Below are 22090 nucleotides of genomic sequence, written 5' to 3'. Positions count from 1 at the left end.
GATGCCTGATCTCAAATCTCTGTGGTATGATTTTCTAGCTGTGTGACCTCGGGCAAGTTGTTTAACCTGTCTGGGCCTCAGGTTTCTCATCTCTCAAACTGGATAAGAATAGCCTCTTACAGATAAAGTTGCCACCGGGGTTAAATGAGGGCCCTACGCGCGTGAAACGCCTGGTAGTAAGTTTGAGGTACAGTCACTGCAGGTAGGCGTCCTCACTCGTAACACAGAGCGGCGGATCCAGGCACACAATTGGGAGACAGACTCGCTTGATTCAGGCTCCACTCTTACTGGTTTGGAGCTGGGTAGTTGTGTGTGGCTCCGTTTCCTTATCTGGAAAATAGAGGCAGGAGTCCCAGAGCGGCCCGGGGTTGGGGAGGGTGTCGTATCAGATGGTGGGCCGGAACCTAGCGCGGTGAGGGATAGGCACTCCTGTAAAGGGCGTTTGCTCTTCTCTTTGGCTGGGTGGTGACCGCCCAGCCTGCAGCCCTGTGCGTCCATGGGTCCATTGGAATTTCAGTCCCTGTGCGGGGGAGGCAGGAGTATCCCCACAGAGCTAGAACAGTACTGGGTACCTAGCAGGTGTTCAGTAATTGCTGCATACATGAATAACGAAAGGGAATGGCCCCGGGCCCTGCCCTGAAGAAGCTCACTGTGTAGGACGAGGCCTGGAGAGATGCCAGAGCTTTGTGGTTGTCTTTAAAAAGAAACCAAACAAAGAACTACTTCCTACCAGCTGACCCCAAACCCCCTCTGCTCACTGCCGGGACCTCTCAGCCCTGCAGGGGGGGAGCTCAGGACTGTATGCCAGGTCTGGCCCAACTAGTAACTCTCTAAGCTAGCCGCCTACCCCTTCTCGGATGTTTTCTCCTCATCTTTATAATAGATGTGCCCTCTGCCCTCTCAGGGTAGTTCTGGGGAGCCCCAAGCAGTAGAAGGTTCTGGATCTGAGAGGTCTTTGGTGCCTGTGTGTGGTGACCCTCCCCTGAGGCAGGCCCCGGGTCTCCTGCCTCCCCTCTGTTTGGGTGTCAGAGCTCCGGGGCGTTATTCTTGGTGAGTTCCCCTCTAAGTGTATTAGGGTCGAATACAAGGAAGAGTAACCCGACTACTGCTCTGGGTCCATGATTCGAACAAGATTGATTTTTCTTCTTCTCATCCCCAGCCCTGATCTTTGGACCAGAAAGGAATTAAAAAGATGCCCCTCACGATGGCCGTGCCTGTCGGTTACATGGAGCTCCATTCAAGGATTTTCGGAGCCTTTTGGATTTACAGTGATATTCAGCTGCCTGGGGAATAAAGTTGGTGGAAGCTTTCTCTGGAGTTACGTACACCCGACGCCTGTCTGGATGCTACTGGCGGTTTTAAGGAAGGCCCTGGCTGAGTGCCTGGCGGATCCCTGCAGCCTGGATGCCCGTGGGAGACGGAGGACCGCGGCTTCCTGTGAGGGCTGACGACTCTGTCTTTCTCTCCTCACGGATGCCTGGTTGGGTCTCTGCCAGTCCCGCTGGGGGCTCCCTGTGACACGTAAGGCCTGTCTCCTCCTTGTGCACACGTCCTCTGCATGTTCTGTCAGGTGTCCACCTGGGCTTTAGGTGACACTGGCCTGGCTGGTGGGAGAGGGGTCACCGTGATGGAGCCGGCCCTCAAGGGGAGCTGGCGTTGAATGAGCTCACTCTGTGCGTCTGCCTGGGTGCTGGGTGCCTGGGGGAGACGGACGGAAATGGGAAGGAGCTTCCCAGGAGCCTCCACCGTTCCCCATGCAGACGTCATCGCACCTGTGCCAGCCTCGGTTGATGTCCTGGTTCGTGTGCCCGTCTCCGTCCACCAGACCACAAGGGCCTCGAAAGCGGAGGCTTCTTCCTTCTGAAGTGTGTTTTGAACACCTACCACGGTGCCTGGCACGTAGCGTCTCTGGCTGCAGAAAGGGCATTAGGGCGTTGAGAGTGAGTAGGGACAGAAGGCACGCCTCTGTGCTCAGCGCGAGAGACGCATTGTTGGATGCTTGCGGGGTGCCTGTGGAGCCAGGAGGCCTGGGTTTGAGTCTCTGACCCACCCCTGCTGTGTGCCTCGGGCCGAGTGGCCGCTGCCTGCCTCTCCCTTCTCTGTTCAGTGGCGGTGATGTGTGCCCTTGCTCTTGCCGGGGTTGTGTTGAGGATCACAAAATAGACGCTCGCGCTGACACCCAGCACGGGGCCCGGCACGCGGCAAAGGCTCAGCACATGGTAGGGTCACCGTTGGCTGGGGGAGGGCTCCTGCAGAGGGTCGGCCGTTGTTTGGGCCGTGAACCAGAGCCAGGTGGTCCGTGCCGGGCTTCACTCCGGGTACCGCGGTTTGGCACAGGCAGTTGGTCTAAGGTCGCTGTTGCCAGAGCCCGTGGGGAGGTCTGGCGGGCCAGGGAAGGGAGCCTCGCGTCCGTGTGAGGGAGGGAGTGCCGGGCTGGACATGGCATTGAAGGTCTGTGGGGGTTCTGCAGGAAACAGGCTGGCCCCCTGTGACATTGGTGACCCTGAGGGATGTGGCCTTAGCGTCAGGCCGCCCGCGGGAGAACAGCGGCTCAAACAGCCAGTGCCCCGAGTGCAGGTCACCCGGGGCCACCTGACACTTGGTTGCCAAGACCGCACTGAGGTGGGACCTGGGCTTTGATTTGGACGGGGTTCCCAGGGCCGCTCGTGCCCCATGGCACTTCTCAGCGAGGCTTTCCCTGACCTCCTAATGGATGGAAATAGTGTCCCTCTGGTTATCCACCCTGCTCTCAGTCGGCGCCCCTAGATGTGTTATAATTTGGTATTCACTTACGCAGGTTCTTTGATCTCTTGTCTTTCTCCCCCGCTGGAAAGCAGTCTCTCTGAGGTCAGGAAGCACGTTTGCCTTACACAGTAGGCATCTCATTTCTGTATCTCACTTGATCAGATCAGAGAGTGACTCTTCGTGGTTTTATTTCAGTTTTCCTGGAAGGGACAGACAGAAAAAGGGAAGTGCTCTCTTTTTGAGCATCTGTGTAACTCCAGCAGCCAACAGTCCCACTAGGTGGGCAGTGGTGTTCCCATAGTACAGCTGAGAACGGTGAGTTTCACGGGGGCCATGTAGCTCACCCGAGGATCTTTAGCTAAGAGAACACTGAGCAGGAAGCCAAGAGCTGCCTGGTGTTTTACACTGAATCATGCCAATTCAGCTGAAGGGTAAAGACTTTTCCTTGGGGGACCTTTAGAAGGGCGTGTGTGTGTGTGTGTGTGTGTGTGTGTGTGTGTACATGTGTATATGTAGCATTGCCCGTTGCAGAATGCTCTTGGGCTCCTCACAACTGGGTGCCCTCTTTGTCCTCTGGGAGAGACAGACTTTCACTGAGACCCTCCCTCCTGTGTGGAGGAACAGGGGCCACGCTGGGTCCCAGGATAAAGTGTATTTGGGTTGCAGTCTGGCCCCTGGAGGCTCATGGCCCTCAGGGAGCCTGTGCCCTTGGGTGAGTGGGGCTTTGCAGCCCCGTGTGATGGGTGTCATGCTGGCAGTACTGTGGCCAAGCAGGGCAGGGAGAGGAATCATGCAGGGAGGGGGCTGGTGGGTCTGGAGAACGGTGAGGGCAGGGGCGTTTGGCGGGGCTTGCACAACTGTCCTGGGGCATGAGGGCCTCAGCTAGAAGAGTGAGTTGGGAAGACTGAGGCACAGCACTGCCCCTCGGCCTCTTGCGCCTCTTCTTGCCATTTCCCCTGCCTTCCCTCTGTGGCACCTGTGCCCCCACTTATCACATGACCCGCAGCCCCGCTTCTCTTTTTATCCGTTGCTCCCAAGAACAAACCCGTCATGGGGGTCTGGCTTATGCCCGCTCCTCCCAGGAGGACCGGAATGGGTTCTGCACCAGGAGACACGGCATGGTCACGGGGGGAAGTAAGACTCAGCCTGGCTCCTCCTTTCTGGCGGCCGAGTCCCGGCCCCCCACCTGCAGGGTCGTACTCTGTGGACGCTGACACGGAAGTGATCGCCATGTATTGAGCCACGCCGTGTGCAGGGCACGTGGCAGATAACTCTTCCGTTCCAACCCCTGAGGGACCTGTGGGCTAAACACCACTTACTGTGGGATGACAGGTGTAAACCAGGCTGGTCCTGGGCACGCCTGGCCCAGTGGCCCCTGGACTTACCGGTTAGATGGTGAACTGTGCTACTGGCTTGCGCTTGGTCCTCGTGCAGGCCCCTGTGCTGGTGTTGCCGGTCGTGCTGGGCCTGGTCCTGGTGCTGGTGCTGGCCCTGGTCCTGTTGCAGCTGGCGCTGCTCTTGGTATTTCCTGTGTCCAAGGCGGCCCCTCCAGTCCCCCCTTCGCCACCCCGTGTGCAGTTTGCATTTCTGCTTCTAGCACGTGGGCTTGGCCTCATCTCCTTATCTCACAAGTCCATCTTCAGCTTCTTGGAAGAGCCCGTGTCTCTTTGAACCCTGGTACCCCGGACCGCTGCGAGAGCAGGCCTGACCCTCTCCTTATTTATTTATTTTTCCTGGGCCGCTGTGCTGACTCACAACACACACACTCATCCTGGGGCTCAGGGATGTGGTGCTGCCCTCCCGCTTACATGGATGCTCCAAGCCAGCATTCCTAGAGATGGCTTTTTGCCCTGGACTTGTTCCCCAGCAGGGGTGCTTGGGTCCCCTGGACTGTACACAGGCTCAGCTGAGGGAGAGGCTGTGACTCATTCTCCAGGCTGAGCCCGGAGACCAGGCTTCTCAATGGACAGCTGCGAGATTGCTTAATGGCGGGTGTTTTTTAGCTCCTGGAATGTGCCTGGTTGATCTTCCAATCTGGCGAGGTGGGTGCGGTGCCCCTTCTTATATATGAAGAAACTGGGCTGCAGAGAAATCCAGAAAGCTTCTGAACTTCTCTCTGGAGAGAAGCAGAGAAGCTGGTACATGTACTCCAATCTGCCTGCCTTCAGCCTCCCTTCTCCTGCGGGGCCAGTGGCTCTCAGGCTGCAGTCAGGTGTGCAAGAGGGCTGGCTGCAGGTTACCGAGGGGCAGGCTGACTTAAAAAACACGGTGTTACACTTACCTTATCTTGACTTAGAAAAAGATCACACTTGACTCATGAGGCCTGTTATTTTGCAGCGTTGTTGCTTAGGACACGGATATTTGAGTTTAGAAGCCATTTTTGCAAAAAATATTGCAGTAACACAAGTAAACGTAGCCTTCTGGAAGAGGGCAGCATTTGGAATGCGGTCCTCATTTCCGTCTGTGCTGCTCTCGCTGCGTGGCTCTGGCCACATCACTGGGGACAGCATCTCTCTGCCTGTGACCTGAGTGGTTCTGTGCTCCGCTTTGCATCAGCTGTGCCGGTGAGTTCAGGGGGATCCTCCCGAGATCCAGAAGGTTCGTGATGAAAGGGACTGCACAGCTCAGTCTGAAGCTAGATGGAAACCAAGAAGAATCTCAGCACCAGAGCGCTGTATAAAATCCCATAATTCTGCTCGAATTGACCGTGGCCATTGCTCTCGGCACTGCAGACGCCTCGTATTTATCGAGCACCCAAAGTCTTCCAGTCAACTCCTGTGTTACTGTCTGGGGTTGAATTAGGAAATAGTAAATGTTCCCCCTGTGAAATCAATTGATGACTCATTCACTCATTTTTTCATTCATTTCCCCTCAATAAACAGGGGATAATATTACCTACCCCATGGGTTCATTGTGAGAATTACATAAGAGAACATATTGAAGGGCTTAATTCAGTGCCTGACATAGAATAAGTACTCTGGGAATACCAGCTATTTTTAAATAAAATGTTGAAATGGAATTAGAAGATCAAAACCCGTAGGCATATAGAAATAAAGAATACTGAGGATGAGTTACTAAAAAGTAGCATTAAATTCCTCTCTGACTTCCTAGTCAGCACGACACAGTGGAGAGGTTATGTTTGTCTCGGTCAAGGATTGGCAGACTTTTCTGTCAAGGACGAGGTAGTAAATATTTCTGGCTTTACAGGACACACAGTTCTGTCACCACTAGTCAGTTCTGCCTCTGTATCCGGAAGGCAAGCATAGCCAGTATGTAAATGAGTAGGCATGGACATATTCCAGTAGAACTTTATTTATCAGAATTGGCGGTTAGTCCATAGGCTGTACGTTGCCCCTGGGTGTGAATGAGGGAAACCTTGGGGTGCCTGGATGGCTCAGTCAGGTAAGCATCTGACTCCGGCTCAGGTCATGATCTTGCAACTCGTGGGTTCAAGCCCTGAGTCAGGCACTTTGCTGACTGCTCAGAGCCTGGAGCCTGCTTCAAATTCTGTGTCTCCTTCTCTCTCTCTGCCCCTCCCCTGCTCACACTCTATCTTGTCTCTCCTTCAAAAATAAACATACATTAAAAAAAAAAAAAATTAAGTGAGGGAAACCTGCTTATCACTGAGTGAAAGAAACTTCTGGATCATAAACTTTAAAAAAAATTTGTTACAAGTGTGGTCCTTTTTTAAAAAAGATTTTATTTATTTATTCATTTATTTGTTTGTTTACTGATTTATTTTTGAGACAGAGAGAGACAGAACGTGAACGGGGGAGGGTCAGAGAGAGAGGGAGACACAGAATCCAAAGCAGGCTCCAGGCTCCGAGCTGTCAGCCCGCTGCGGGGCTCGAACCCACAAACCGCGAGATCATGACCTGAGCTGAAGTCGGAAGCTCAACCAACTGAGCCACCCGGGCGCCCCTAAGGTTTTATTTTTAAGTAATCTCTACACCCCATGTGCAGCTTGAACTTACACCCTGGGATCAAGCGTTACACGCTTCGCTGACTGAGCCAGCCAGGCACCCCAAGATGTGGTCTTTGTCTGAGGCTTGTTAAACGGTATATAGACAGTGCTTTCTTTAGGGTTTTATGGAAAACATAGAAGACCTTTACGTTGCTAGTTCTTTTACCACGTATCTAACAAACATTTATTGAGGTCTTACTATGTCTCAGCCCATAATGGAACCAAAAGGCACGTGCATTTTGGCAAGGGGTGCTGCATTAGCAAGGGATCATCTCAGTGATGATGTAGGGAAGTCAGCTTAGAGTGTTTTCAATGTTGGACGTGCTGTCCAATCCCTGAATGACACACAGGCCTTGGTGTTAATTCGAGTGGCAGGTGTCAACATCCTGCCACACAGGGTGGGTAGGAGTGTCCTCTGAAATCCTTGCCCCCCTTGAGTGATAGCTGCAGTTATGCAAAGGATGTGATCTTTGGAGCAGAACACAACCAGGTTTTGAAGCTTTGCTGTTTCACAGCCGTGTGACCTTGCTCTAGTTCCTAAACCTCTCTGAGCCTCTCTTTCCTTACCTGCAAAGTTGGGACCTTGACACTGCTGAATCTTTGGTTCTTACCTCCGTGTAGTCAGCTAGTATTTACTGTCTAAATGTTAGTTCCTCCCCGTGGGGGCCTGAGGGCCTCACCTCTCCCTTATCCCAGGAAGCCGGGTGGATGTGAGGATTATAGCCTGCTTGTCCCAGGTGAATGTTCAGGGTAAGAAGGCTTGAGAAAACACTGGCCTGAGGAATTCCGAAGTTAATGAAGGGAACAGATTCCAGAAGGGTCTCTGCCTGACCTCCCACCCTTTTTCCAACCCCCTGTTCTCCCTGAGCGAGTTTGGAGGCAATCAAAGCATTAGAGCAGCTGCATAAAACAACTCTCACGCAGTGGGGCAGGACTGTGGCCTTGGCCACTGGAAGTCTGGGCCAGAGTGGGTGACTTTGAGTCTCTTCCCTGAGGTGCCTGGTTAACCCAGGCAGGGCATTGGGAACAACCAGGGTGGGCAAGGCAGGCCATCATGGGAGAAGGGGGCATATTTGAAAAAGCTGGAGGATAATTTTCAGCCATCCAAACGTGGGAGGGACTACGGGGCTGTGTGTGAGAAATTTGAAAGAAGACCCAGGTGCCTTTAAAAAAAAAAAAAAAGGAAACTTTTTCCATTATTCTGACTTTAGGACCCAAGAGGTGTATTCAGTAAGGACTAGTGGGGTAGGATAAAGGCGACAGGCTTTTGTTGACTGATAACAGTTTCCAGATGCATTCTCTGTTTCCGGCTAATGGAAACTTCGGGGAAAAGGCTTTGGGGCCCAGAGCTAGGCAGTGAAGTGCCATTGCGCTGCTGGAGGCCAGAGCTGAGCAGCGAAATCGCTACCGTGGGTGGGCCACATTGACTGGGGCTCATTCCGGGCAGATGGGCCGAGCATAGTCTGTCTGCAGTCCCGGGACCCAGGGCGGCTGCATTGGACCTGCCAGGAGCTGTGCGGCCTTGGCTGTGAGCTGGTGCTCCCTTCTGCTCTGGTCGCTCTCTGGGAAGTGGATTATTTCCGGTGGTAGTTGGGGGGGGGGGGGCGCGGGGGGCGGCTGGGGAGGCTTTGTCCCCTTTCTTTTGTCTTGTCAAATTGCTGGCCATGCTGATAGCTGGTTCGGGACAACAGTGGCTGGGGGGTGCGGGGGGGTCTTTCCCTCCCATCTATCTCTCTTCCCTGCTCTATGACTCCACATGGGGTGGGGGTTCTGGGGAGAGGGGCTCCGCTCTACCTGATTACCAGGAACTGCCCCGACCCTTCCCTCCCCCGTGGAGGCTTATCTGGCTCCAAGCAGAGCAGCTGCTCTGGTGAGCTCTCCCGAGTCTCTCAGAAGTAGAGACTGGGTTTATTTAGCAGGAGGTAGTGACCTAAACAAATAAACATTAGCCAGGACAAGCTCCCAGCTTTCTGCTCACCCAGGGGCCCTGGAAACTCTTAGTTGCATTTTCAGAGAATGTGACAACAGTGCTCATCGTAAAAAGAGTTTTCCTGTCAGAGAAATGCTCTGGGGGGAGGTTGTCAGGGAATGTTAGAAAATCAGGGGCCATGTACATCCTGGGGCTTCCTGGCTTTGTGCCCTTGCAGGGGGACACTTGACCTCTCTGGATCTTCGGTTCCTTCTACATGGAGCTGGTTATTATGAAAATTACGTGACCTGAGATGTGAAGCCTGGCCAGTTATTAGCCCACCTCTGAATCTGACCGTAAGTCAGATTTGTGGCTTAGGTTGGTTTTGTGACTGTCCTGCTTTCTGGTTGTTGAGTCTGCTCAGGCAGTGCCTGGGGCTTCTCTGAGGCTCGGGCTCCTCGGGCTTTCAGTGAGGTGGTGGCCCATGCCTTGTGTCCCTCACGTGCTTGTTGAAAGGACCACATCAGTCACCTCCGGGAAAGCGTCTGAGAGCCGGACGGCGTGGCCGTGCTGGACTGTGTGATAGGCGAGCCTGCTCTCTTGGCAGTGGAGTCTGGAGGTGGCAGAGGTGGTGGGTTCCAGCACATTCCTCAAGGTTGAGGCCGGGCAGCACTAGACTGCTGAGGTGTGTGCAAGACACAGGCAGCCTGCCTCCCTCCGAGGCCAGGGAATGCTGGGCACACTGTGAGGGCCTCCAGCTCTCTGCTTCCCGCATCCTTTAGACCGACTTGCCGGACTCTAGAGTCTGCTGAGTTTCGCCGTGGTTTCTTGGCGTGACGTGAATCGTCCAGATCTGAGACACAAAACAAGAAGCCACCGAGAGTCATTTAACAAACTCCCCAGTTCCTACCCCAGGACCAACAGGTGTTAAATGATGTGGCAGGTGTGCTTTGGATTACTGCTTCTAAGGAAATAAGAAGAATTTAGCGGTAGAGTGCAAGTCTGTGGGCTCTCTGCTCCCATTCCATTTCCTTCCCTTTGCAGAAGTACCACTCTCTTGGGGCGCCTGGGTGGCGCAGTCGGTTAAGCGTCCGACTTCAGCCAGGTCATGATCTCGCGGTCCGTGGGTTTGAGCCCCGCATCGGGCTCTGGGCTGATGGCTCAGAGCCTGGAGCCTGCTTCCGATTCTGTGTCTCCCTCTCTCTCTGCCCCTCCCCTGTTCATGCTCTGTCTCTCTCTGTCTCAAAAATAAATAAACGTTTAAAAAAAAAATTAAAAAAAAAAATTAAAAAAAAAAAGAAGTACCACTCTCCTGAACTTGGGTGGTAGGTCACGTTTTTGTTTTTGTTTTTTTAATTTTTAAAATGTTTATTTATTTATTTTGAGAGAGAGGGAGAGGGAGAGGGAGAGGGGGAGGGAGAGGGGGAGGGAGAGGGAGACGGAGGGAGGAAGCTGGGGAGGGGCAGAAAGAGAGAGAGACAGACAGAATCCCAGGCAGGTTTCATGTTGTCAGTGCAGAGCCCGACGAGAAGCTTGATCCCACGAATCATGAGACCATGACCTGAGCGAGATCAAGAGTCGGACGCTTCACTGAGACACCCCGTGCCCCTGTAGTAGGTCCCGTCTTACCCTTTTCTTACAAATCTGTTTGGAGACCTTTTATAGCACTATTTCATGTGTTCAAAAACAATTTTATGGAGGTGGCATCACGTAGGTATCCGGTGACTACAATTTGCTCTTTTCAGTCTGTGTTACGTTTAGATGCTTCTTTGCTGCTGTGTTTGTTCCTTCATGCTTCTCGTGGTGGATTTGGGGGCGTTTCTAGGTTTTAGCCACTGTGAACAGTGCTGGGGGGGAGCCTTTGTGCCCACATCTCCAGGTGCACATGTGGGTGTCCCCAGGGGCTCAATGCCTGGGGATGCACACTGTCTGTCTTGTCAGAGGGAGCCAAGCTGCTGTCCAGTTGGAACCATCTGTTGGCTGGGGGTCTCCCTGCGAGCCCATGACCTCCTAGTGTGATGCGAGCCTCTGCCTTCTTAGGTGAGGTCGGCAGTGCCCAGTCCCAGCCCCAGCTCTTGTGTTGAATGGGGTAAATTCTGGAAGGAGATGAGGCCGGCACAGAGGATAGGACCAGAGCCACGGCTGCCCTCTCCCGAAGCCTGGTCAGCAGAGAGAAAAATAAGAAATGGGGGTGGTGGAGAAATGGGTGCTGAAGGCTCCCCACGTGAGGACTGACAGGGGTGTCTGAGCCCAGATGGATGTCACTCGGCTGGGAACCCCTGCCGGCTGGCTTCTGGGAGGCTGACAAGGCTGGGTCTGTGCAGTTGTGGACAGCCGAGGAGGTGTTGGGGTCGCCATCGTGGGGGACGGGAGTCACCCTGATGGCTGTGGGAGCCATTCTCAGCCGGAGGGGAGCAGAGCCCACAGCTCCAGAGAGGTAATGGGGAGGAGGAGGCTGGGCCACAGCAGGGCAGCTTGTCAGATTTGTCAGCAGAGAAGAAAGTGCCGGAAGGAAGGTCCATGCTCTGGAAGAGCTGAGAGAAACCAGAGAATGAGAGAGGATTAAACACAAAGTTTGAGAGTTTTTTTTCTTTTTTGATTACAAATGGAAAATTTGAGTTTGGCAATGGGAAAATAATGTGTGTACTGGGAAATAGTCTTTTTTCTTCTTTTTAAAAAATGTTTATTTGTTTTTGAGAGAGTGCAAGTGGGAGAGGGGCAGAGAGGGAGGGAGACAGAGGATCTGAAGCAGGCTCTGTGCCGACAGCAGTGAACCCGACGTGGGGCTCAAACTCAAAAACCTGTGTGATCGTGACCTCAGCCGAAGTTGGATGCTCAACCGACTTAGCCTCCCAGGTGCCATCTTCTTTTCTTTTCTTTTCTTTTTTTTTTTTAAGTCTATTTATTTTGAGAGAGAGCGTGCAGGAGGGGCAGAGAGAGGGAGAGAGAGAATCCCAAGCAGACTCCAGACTGTCAGTATAGAGCCCAGGGCGGGGCTCGAACCCACAAACCATGAGATCATGACCTGAGCCGAACCCAAGAGCTGGATGCTTAACTGACTGAGCCACCCAGGTGCCCCTAGCCCTTTTTCTCCTTAAACCTTTTCCCTGATGGTAAAACTAATACGAGGTGTTTGGAGAAAATCTAGAATATAAAGAAAAGCATACATGGTTGAGAAAAGGCTCCGTAATGCTCCATGAGGAACCACCCCTGCTTTGAGTAGGGTGACCAGCTCGTCCTGGTTGTTCCAGAACATTCCTGGTGTCAGCACCGGAAGTCCCACCTCCTGGGGCTGGGGTACATCGTGCCATTTCAGGGGCGCATGCGGCACTGAGAGGTTACCACGCCCTCCCTCTCCAGCTTTGTGGTTGGGGGCCCATCCCTCCCACCTGCAGACCTTGTTGGTGTGCTGAGTGAGCATCGTTGTCTCTGCTGGGGATGGATGGTTTCGGGGTGCACGCGTGATGCCCAGGGGTGACGTCCAAGGAAGCCTCACCTAGAGAAGAGAATCCCTCCAGGATGTGCATTACCGAAGTTTCTGGAGGGCCGGCAGTTCTGAAAACCCTGTAAGGTCTTCACGTTCATTGCTTGTCTGTCCATTCAACTGTGCTGAGAAATCCAGGCTCTGTGGGTTCCTTGAGTATGTATTTGCTTCCGTTTGGTATTTTTATGGCTTCACCTTATTTAATCACAGAAGCAATGCTGCGAGGCTGTCGCTGTCATCCCGATTTTGCAAGTGAGGAACTCAAGGGCAGGTTAAGCTCCCACCCGGGGTTTGCCTGATATCACAGTCTTAAGTTTTTTGTGTCACTTTATTTTTTTTATGTTTTTATTTTTTTTAATGTTTGTTTATTTTTGAGAGAGACAGAGACAGAGCTTGAGTGGGGGAAGGGCAGAGAGAGAGGGAGACACAGAATCCGAAGCAGGCTCCAGGCTCCGAGCTGTCAGCACAGAGCCTGACGCGGGGCTCGAACCCACAGACTGCGAGATCATGACCTGAGCTGAAGTTGGACGCCCGACCAACTGAGCCACCCAGGCGCCCCTTTTGTGTCACTTTATGTCCAGTGTAGTGTGGTGGCTGCAGGGGGTGGGGCGTGGCTGGCGTTAATCTCGGCTCTGCCATTCGCTAGATGTGTGGCCTTGGGCAAGTTATTTAACTTCTCCTACCTCAGTTTCCCCATCTGTAAAGTAGGGTCATCATAGTTCTTCTATTGAGGTTGAATGTTTGTGTCTTTCCCACATTTTTATGTTGAAGCCCTAAGTCCCAGTGGTGGCATTTGGGGGGTTGCTTTGGGAGGTGATAAGGCTCAGATGAGGTCATGAGGGTGTGCCCGCTGCCCCATGGGACTAATGTCCTTGTAAAGAGGAAGACAGACAGATCTCTGTCTCTCTTTGTATGCTTATACACCAAAGGAAGGCCCCCTGTGAGCAGTGAGAAGGCAGCTGTCCACGAGCCAAGAGCTTGAGTGGGGGAAGGGCACTTGAGTTGGGGGAAGGGCTGTCACCAAGGACAGAATCTGCTGGCTCTCCAGCCTCCAGAGCTGTTGGAAATAAGTGTCATTGCAGCCACTGTGGTATTTCCTCATAGCAGCCTCAGCCGACTTAAGACAGCCTCTAGAAGGGTTCGAGGTTTCGATGAGATACTATAGGAAGCGTTTAGCACAGCGCCCAACACATTCCAAGTGTTAGGTGAATCCTGGTCAGTGTTCTGGCCACCACTTTATTTATAAGTGACCCCACAGTGGTTCAGAGAGGGTCGGGAACTTGCTGACGGTCACATAGTTTGTGGCAGCTCTTGGGAGGAGCTGGGCCCTTCTTCCTCCTCTCGGGCGCGCCTTTCCCACCCTGCCCGCATGGATGGACCTAATGAACACTTACGTTACTGCATTCTTGCAAAAGCCTTGAGAGCCAGAGCAAGTCGGGGGGGGGGGGGGGGGGGGGGGGGGGGGGGGGGGGGGAGACTCTTGGCCGCGGCCGGCAGGGTGAAGGAGGCCATTCCTGCGGTTTCATTAGCTCTTCCGTTAGCAACAAAATGCATACCTCCGGGTGGCATGGAGATTCCCAGTGGACGTTGCATTTTGGATTCCGACAGCACTGGCGGTTTGCATTTTCCTGAGGATGTAAAATGTTTGGATAGCAACAAAGATAATGGTAAAAGGGGAAATTCAGGCTTGGGCTGAGCACACTGTACCCCTTTGGTGTGAGGAGTGGGTGCGAAATGGCTTAGGGACACTGAGGGACACTTCTGATGTCCTGTGCTCCCAGGCGTTGGGATGAGAGAGACACAAAGGACGAAGAGAAAGCCGTTTTGCTGCCTGGAGAAGCCAGTGCTCTCCTGCTGCTTCCGTGGTGTAATGTTTGAGTTTTACTCCCATCCATCCGTCAGATGTTAAGGTCTTGGGCATAGTGTTGTAGAGGGTGTTGATGTGTAGCCTCGATGGCACAGTGCTTGTGTATTTGTTTCCCTCTATTGAATGCCTTTTATGTGCTGAGATTTGACTAAACCCTCTGGCAACCTCAAGAGGTAAATGCTATGGGACTCTCATCTCACAGGTGTGAAAACAGGCTCAGACAGGTTCAGGCACCCCGCTAGTGAGTCTGAGGCTGGGATTCTAAGCTTCCCTGGGACTCCTGACCACATTCCCCAGGCTGCCTGCTCCCTACCCCAGAAATGTCACAACCCACATGTGAGATGCCAGGACTCTGTTCCCAGATGGACCGAGGGTGCCCCGTGGGAGGCTGGATCTTTGTGCCTGATGGAAGTAACACCAGCCTACAGTCCCATTCTCCTGAAGTGACTCCTGAGGCCATAACCCACTCAGGGGGGTGGTGACAGGAAGTTACACCCCGGCCCCGTCAGTTTGCAGGGTGGACATAAGCCTGGTGGCCATCGGGGAGCAGGGGTGGGGTGGGCAGGGCTGGTGGGAAGGGAAAAACCTACTGCCAACAGTCCCGACTACATTGTGGATGGACTCCTGGATTATTACATGGAGACTCGAATGACCAAATTTGGTCAGTAAGCCTGGGCCGCAGAAAGAGAAATGTGAAATCGTTACATTTTTCCCCAAAGTCCTCACAATTTTAAAGGACCCTGTTTTCTAAGTAACCCCCTCTAGGGATTGTGGGTGTTGGCTCTTCCCAGCCAGAGATTTGTGGAGGTTGTGAGGCAGGGGTGTGTGTGTGGGGGGGGGGGGGGGGAAGGGGTGCGGACTGAGGAAAAGGGAGAGCAGGACGGGTGCATGCATTCCGCCCCCGGCTTCTTCTTGGTTAACTTTCTCCCCAGCAGAGAACAAGGGGCTGATTCACGTGGCGCGAGTGGCCTCCCTCGCCCAGCGTCGGGTTCCCGAGCCTTCCAGTGACTAAGGAGGAAATTCCAGCACACATACTGCAGCCCTGCATCATTCATGCCGTTCTTCTCTATCAGAACTTTGTGCCTGCCTCACCTTTCTGGAATTTGCCTTTTCTCTTCCTTCTTCTGGGTGGTATGTGCAGGCCACCCGTGTTACGACTCCGCGGAACACAGCCCAGCTTTGGTCTTCAGGCACGGTCGTCTCCAGGCGTCCTGGGCCTCGTGTCCTCGGGATGGTCGGTGTTTGTGACTCGGCCCTTGCGACTCGTGCACGCTTCTGTGCTCCTCTGTTCCTCGGGGCTCCACAGCCAGTTCCCAACCCCTGGTGGGACCCCTGGGTAAACACTCCCGTCATCTGGACCTTGAGATTGGCTCTCTCGGGACTGCTGGTTTCCTGGCGTGCTTCCGTAGATGGGAGAGGCGCCGGAGGTGTCTGGACCACTGTGGCAGGGGGAGCGCTGGGGCAGGGGGCCGCTGTCTGGAGGAGGAGAAGCACGCAACCGTCTCCAGTTGGGAGAGGGGATGGCACGTTCTGAAGAGATGCTTTCTGCCTCTCCCAGTCCCCGTCGACCTTGGCTTCAGACCCAGCCTCCTCTGGCTTCCCTGGCCAGGTTGCTTGCCGTGTCCCCTTTGCTGCTAGGTGCTTACCTGCTCTTTGCTCCAGTGTGCTCCTGCACGTGGTGAGCCCTTCTCTCCCAGGAGCCTGGGAACGTGTCTGCTGAGAGGATCAAGTTTGGGCCCACTTTGCGTCTCAGAGCCAGGGGGCCAGCCCAGGTTTGCCGGTGGACGAAGAACTTGCAAGGGACCGGTTGAGACTTTTCCGAATTAAAGGGAGGGGGGCCACACGGGCCACTTCCCCTCTTCCCCCTAAAAGGTCAGCTGCTGTTTATCATTCAGGTAATCGGGGAGTGTATGCGGGTGTAGACAGCCCCTGCAGAGACCCTGGGATGGGAGAGGGAAGCAGGACTCCCTCTGGGAGGCAGGGACCAGCCCCCAGGAGTGGAGGGCTGTGAGGACAGCGCTGGACCAAAGGCTTTTGGAACCAGACAGAAGCAGGGCGCTCAGGTTGTTGTTCTTTTAGGATTGTTTGCACATCAGGCCCGTAGGCGCCACCGTGGCCACCGGGGCTGAGATCTGGCGTGTGCCTGCAGCACCAGAGTGGGGGGCGGTTTTTCCAGTGGGGCCGGGGGGGGGAGGCTGTGCCCACGACACAGACCCCTGGTACCGGGAGTGGGGTGCCGGGGAGGGCCCCGGCGCTCCGCCCTCGTCCTTGCCCTTGCCTCGAGGCCAGCTCCGCCACATTGGTTGGTAGGATGCTTAATTAGGTGGCGTCTACCCTGGACTCAGGAGCAGAGGATTAGAGGTGGTGGGGGTTGGGAGCAGGTATGCATGAACTAGGGTGGGGGGGCGGGGTGATGAAAATATGCGCCAGGAAGGGATGTTTTTGAAACTTATTTTTATTCCTTAAAGAATTTTCTAGCTTTCTGTTTCCTGGGCTTCTGAGCTTTGGTGTTCTCGTCAGCAAACTGGGGATAAGAACCTCTGTTCTATGGGGGCAGGTGTGAAATCCTGAGCTGAAATGGTCAAGCTGGTACGAATGTGGCAGAGACGGCTCATGCCTCCTTCTTGTCTTCACCGACTTCTTTTGCTGGGAAATCTCTGCGAGATTGACCACACTAGTTGGATCAGTGAAATTAAATGACTTCCTGATGATATTAATTAGATTAGCAGCTAATAATCAAAGCTGACATTTGTCTAGTGGTTATGAAGTCCTGGCCATCTGTTATGTGACTTAATTCTGCCATCATCCTAGGAGATGCAGTGCTGTCATTAGTCCCATTTTACAAATGAGAAAAACAGAGGATCAGAGAGATTGAGTATAATGTCTGAGATCACACAGCTAAAAGTTGCTACTCTGGTATTCCAGCCCCAACAGTCTGTCTCCAGAGCCTGTTCTGTTAAGCACGAGCTGTTAACTGCTGAGGATTGCAGGAAGGGATAGGGGTTCAGGCTTTCCTTCAGCCTCTCGCAGATTGTCGCCCCCAAGAGTGTGCGCTCAGAGTCTGGGGGAGGCTGGACGCTGGACACCCATCTCCTCTTCCACCTGCTCTGAACCATCAGCGGCGCAGGGAGGTTGAACAGGCAGGACGCCAGCACCGGGGGTGACTTCCCCCTTTTGTTTGCAGCCTCTGCCCCACTTCTCTTGGTAACTTCTCCCTCTTGCTGACAGCCGCATTCCTTTGCTCTGGACATTGCTTTCTTGGCCTGTGTCAGTTGAGTGGATCCAGGCATGTCTGTGTTGGGAGTTCTCCCCGGGAACGCTGTGGCCCGCAGTGCTCCTGCGCGTGGTTTCTCTGACCCACACGACAGAGCCCAGGGGTCATTGGTCCCCACTCCCAGCAGTTCACCTGCTGGCCCTGTAGGGGCTCCGTAGGGCCAAGCCCCCAGAGCCGGAGTCACAGAGCGTGATCACTCCAGCGGCTGTGAAGTGTGGGGCTGGAATCCAGAAAGAGACTGTGTGCCAGGTGCCTGCTAGAGCTCCTTATGTCTTTAAGCTTATTTATTTTGAGAGAGAGGGAGAGAGAATCCCAAGCAGGCATTGATTACAGTGTCAGCTGGGAGCCGACATGGGACTTGAACTCAACCACCATGAGAATATGACCTGAGCCGGAATCAAGAGTCAGACACTTAACCGACTGAGCCACCCAGGTGCCCCGGGGCTCCTTATTTCTTACCATTCCAACGACCCCTGTGTATTTCCTGATTTACAAATGGGGAAACTGAGGCCCAGGGGTGTTAAGGAATTTGCTAGAAGGCGTTGACACAGAACTCGAGCTTAACACCAGCTGTGTCTGAGAGCAGGCTTGTCTTGCGCTGCCACACTCAGGGACGTTGAGAGTGTCTCAGTTGTGACCAGGGGTCAGTGCTGCAGGTGACATCCTGGCTCCCTTCGGGTCTCTGACTACTCTTATCTTAGGCGATGACAGGAGCAGTGTTCCTTTCCATGAACTGTTTTAACTGAACTTCACCGCAGGTTTACGGGTGGTGCTGGTCTCGTGGTGGATAAAGAGTGGGCGGAGCTCAGTGTGGGCAGTTAGTTGGCGGGTGGGGCCGGGGGCAGGATCGGAACAGGCTTCGGAGGAGACCTGGCTCTGAGCGTCCCCAGGGAGGTGAGCCTTTGGGCTGTCTTTGCACTTCCTCAAGAGGAGTGACCAGATTCCCCTGCTTGAGAATTCTGTGACCCTGCGGTTTGAACGTTTGGAGCTGGCGTTCAGCTCCGTGCAGATACCTGTAGCAAACGCACGGATGGCTGAGGGGGAAGGATCATTTGTTTTGCTGAAGGTTGTAGAATCGTAACAGCCAGCTCAACTTGGGGGCACTTCCTGGGCATCTTCCGAGTGGCTTACAGGTGTCAACTCCTGTAACCCATACAGCTGTCCTACGTGATAGGTACTATTATCCCCACTCCGATTTTGAAGGTGGACAAAGTCTCAAGGGGTTCGGTCATCTGCCAGAGGTCCCTCAGCGAGTAAGTGGCCGCTTGGTGACGCAGAGGTCGTGCTCTGCTGGCTGATGGCCCTGCGAAGCTGGAGCTGACTCTTCCCCATGTTATCCCATAACCATCCTAGTGGATGAGCTTGGTTATTCCCTTTGTGAGTGGTTGAGGAATTTGCCAGAATTGTACAGGCTGTAAATGGCGGCATTAGGATCGAATCCAAGTCCAGTGACTCCAAATAGAGGGTCACTATTCCATCTTCTCCTCCCTTTCTTGCTAACTTCTGGGCTCATCTCATCCCCCTGTCCAGCAGGTGTCCCTGTGCAGGTGTCCCCACAGTGCCTGTGCTTCCCTCTGGTTTGGAGAGCGTGCTTTACCCCCCCAAGCCCAGGCATGGCGTCCTCACCAGGATTCCCTCTGTAGCTCGGTGATGAGAAAGTTCATCCACTGAGCTTGAGCGGGCACATGTGCTTCGGTGCTGGGAAGAAGCCGTGGGACATCAAGGTTAATGCCGTGTGTGACTGTGGCCAGTCCCACCTGTTTGGTGAAGACGGTGTTTTAATGAGGGATGGCCACCGTCTAGGCTGGGGCCCCATCGGGGCACTGCTCGCCCTCTTGGGTGGGTGTGGGCTGCCCCGGGTTTTGGCAGATCCTGCCAGGTTCAGGGCCTCACAAAGCTCTCCAGGCTGGAGGCACTTCTTCTGCTCAGCCGAGCCCTCTTGCCTGCTGGGCATGTCTCCTCCCCTCTCTCTGCGGGGCAAGTGGAGGCCAGCTGGCCACTGATTCCTGAGCCCCCCTGCTCAGCCACTGCAGCCCAGTGTAAGGTGCTGGGTGTCCCCAAGCCTTTCCCTCCCTTGCCGCCCCCTGCCCCTTAGACTTCCTTACAGGTCCCACTTTCCAGCCCGTTTTAATTGTGTCTTTGCTTCCGGGTCCTGTCTCCAGAGCCTTCGGCGGCCTCTTGGAGAGAAGGGCTTGGCCTTGCGCACAGGGCTGTCCTGCTCCGGGGCTCATCTGTGTGAGGTGCTCGCACCACCAGATCATCCATCCTGAGGCAGTGTAGGGGTTTGCCACAACTTTGCTGAAAGACGGAGGAGGAGCCACCAACGAGGAGACAAACAACCCAGTGTAAAAATGAGCAAAAGACTTCAATTCCTTTCTTTAGAGGAAATGTGCAAATGGTTGGCAAACAAACGAAAAGATGCTTAATTTCATTAGTCGCTAGGGAAATGTATATCAAAACCATGATATATCCCCTTATACCTGTTAGGATGGCCGTAATCATACTTTAAAAAAGAGAATAACAAGTGTTGGCCAAGATGAGAAGAAATTGAACCTTGTGTATTGCTGATGGGAATGTAAAAGGGTCCAGCCCCTGTGGGAAACAGGTTGGTGGTTCTCAAAAATTAAGCACAGAATTGCCATATGACCTAGCAATTGAGCTCTGAGATCCACACTCCTAGATATATATTATTCAGCTGTAAAAAAGGAGGGAAGTTATTGATGCATGCTTTACACGTGGGTGAACCTTAGAAAGACTGGAAAAAGCCAGGCACAAAAGGTCACCTATTGTATGATTCCATTTCTAGGAAATATCCAGAGTAAAGACAGAGTGCAGATCGGTGGTTGCTGAGGATGGGAGGCAGTGGGGTGTAACTGCTGAGTGGGTGTGAGGTTTTATTTCAGGGTGATGAAATGTTTCAGAGGTAGACAGAGGTCATGGTTTTAAGGCATCGCAAAGGTACCAAGTGCCACTGAATTGTGCATGTTAATATGGCTACTTTTCCTTTTGGTGGATTTCACCTCAACTGTAGCAAGCACACACGGGATCACAGTCAGTCCCCCTTAGATAAGAGGAGGAAATGGGAAGGCACATGCTTTATGCCAGCCTCTGTGTCTGACCCTTGACCCTAGTGAATTCTATAGAGATGGAATGAGTCCTGTGATTTTCATTTTACAGGTGAGAAAGTAGAGGTTCAGTTAGGGCACACAGTTTATGGTGGTCCAGTCAGATGTGGAACACGGTTTGTCTGAGTGTGACCTGACCCCTCGTCTGTACTCTCCCTCCTGGGCAGCACAAATGGCTTTGGTTTTGCTTTGCTTTGCTTTAGGGTCTGAGCTCACGTCAGGAACAGTGCCACCCGCCTGCAGGGATCTTTTTCCAACACACACTGCTCACCTTGTTCCTAAGGAGGCCAAGATTTGTAGCCAAAGAAAACTGAAAACGAGGGTTCGACTCACGGTTCTGCTGTGTGATCACAGGTGGATGAGTCTCTTAAACCCTCAGTACCTCAGTTTCCCTAAATATGTAGTAGGAGAGTGTGAGAACACTCAGGTGTCTTCCCTGGGGTTGTTATGAGGACTGACTGTATCGGTGTCTGTGCTTTAAGAATGGAAAAACACCCTGTGGACTTGAGGGATAGGGGGGATCACTCCTTGCATCAAGGTCAAGTTTCTTGCATACTCAGCAGCAGACAGACCCACACTCCAAAAATCTAGCCCAGGGGCCTGTGACTGAGGAGGCAGTCAGTGACCTGAATTGTCAACTTGGTCCAGGATTTAGACTTCTAATTGTCCTTTGTGTGCTCTCAGCCCAGGGCCGGACGCACAGTAGGTGGTCAGGAAACAGTTGTGGATTGACTTGCCTCTGTTTCCCATAACTGAGCTTGAGATGGGTGATTTCACTCTGGCCTTTGGACTTTGGCTGCTTTTTCTTTCATAGTAGGAATTACTGCAGGAAGACGCAGTGGAGGAGGATGCAAACACTCGTCTTTGTTTCCCCCTCACCCTGCAGAAGTGTGTGATGTAGGACAGAAGCATCCTGATGGCAAGTTGCTGGGCTGCTGCCTTCCACCTGCCTTATCCAGGTGGAAGGCTCTTCATCCCGATTCTACCACGTTTTAGGAGCACTGGCTGAAGCTTTATGGGTTGGGGGTAAGAGGCAGTGCCCCTCTGTGTACAAGTCAGGGATCTGGGCATCGTTCTGGTTCTGATAGCCGGTTGGATTGCCAGTTATTCTTTCTGGTTGAGGTGGCCAAAGTGTAGGTGTTACTGTGGATTGGCTTACCCTCAGTCATGTGACCTTGGGCAGGGCAACCCATGTTGGCAGTTTCGCGTTTTGCATCTGCAGAATGAATCTCTTCTTGGCCTTTTGGCCAAGATGGAGAGTACGGCTGCAGAGTGAAGGGCGAGTGACACTTGGAGGGGCCTCAGTTCTTCGTGGCCCCAAAGTTTATGATTCTGGCAGTCTACGGTGGGTGTGCCTGATAGTCCTAATTGCAGTCACCAGGTCTTTCCCTTTTCTGCCTGAACTCACATCCAACTGTCTACTGATCTAACCCCCACCATCCACCCACCTGCCCAGCCAGCCACCTATCCATAAACCCTCCCCCCCACCCACCTATCCATGACCCCTCGCCCCCACCCACCCACGTATCCGTGACCCCTTGCCTCCACCCACCCACGTATCTGAGACCCCTCGCCCCCACCCACCCACGTATCCGTGACCCCTCGCCCCCACCCACCCACCTACCCGTGGCCCCTCGCCCCCTCCCACCCACCTACCCGTGGCACTTCGCCTCCACCCACCCACCTACCCGTGACCCCTCGCCCCCTCCCACCCACCTACCC

General features: G+C 53.6%; 1 long non-coding RNA gene across 7 annotated transcripts in view; it reads left to right on the top strand.

Annotated features, from left to right (window-relative positions):
* Positions 1 to 22090, top strand: part of LOC125924408 (uncharacterized) — a 203112-nt gene that overhangs the window by 14168 nt on the left and 166854 nt on the right. For all 7 annotated transcript variants that reach the window (XR_007458401.1, XR_007458400.1, XR_007458398.1 and 4 more), the window contains one exon: positions 1160 to 1521. This is a non-coding gene — a long non-coding RNA (uncharacterized LOC125924408). The remainder of the gene's footprint in view (positions 1 to 1159; positions 1522 to 22090) is intronic.

Source organism: Panthera uncia, chromosome F2 (genome assembly GCF_023721935.1).
Source record: "Panthera uncia isolate 11264 chromosome F2, Puncia_PCG_1.0, whole genome shotgun sequence".
NCBI lineage: Eukaryota > Metazoa > Chordata > Mammalia > Carnivora > Felidae > Panthera > Panthera uncia.
The sequence above is the reverse complement of the archived record's forward strand: the minus strand, read 5'-3'. Positions and strand labels throughout refer to the sequence as shown.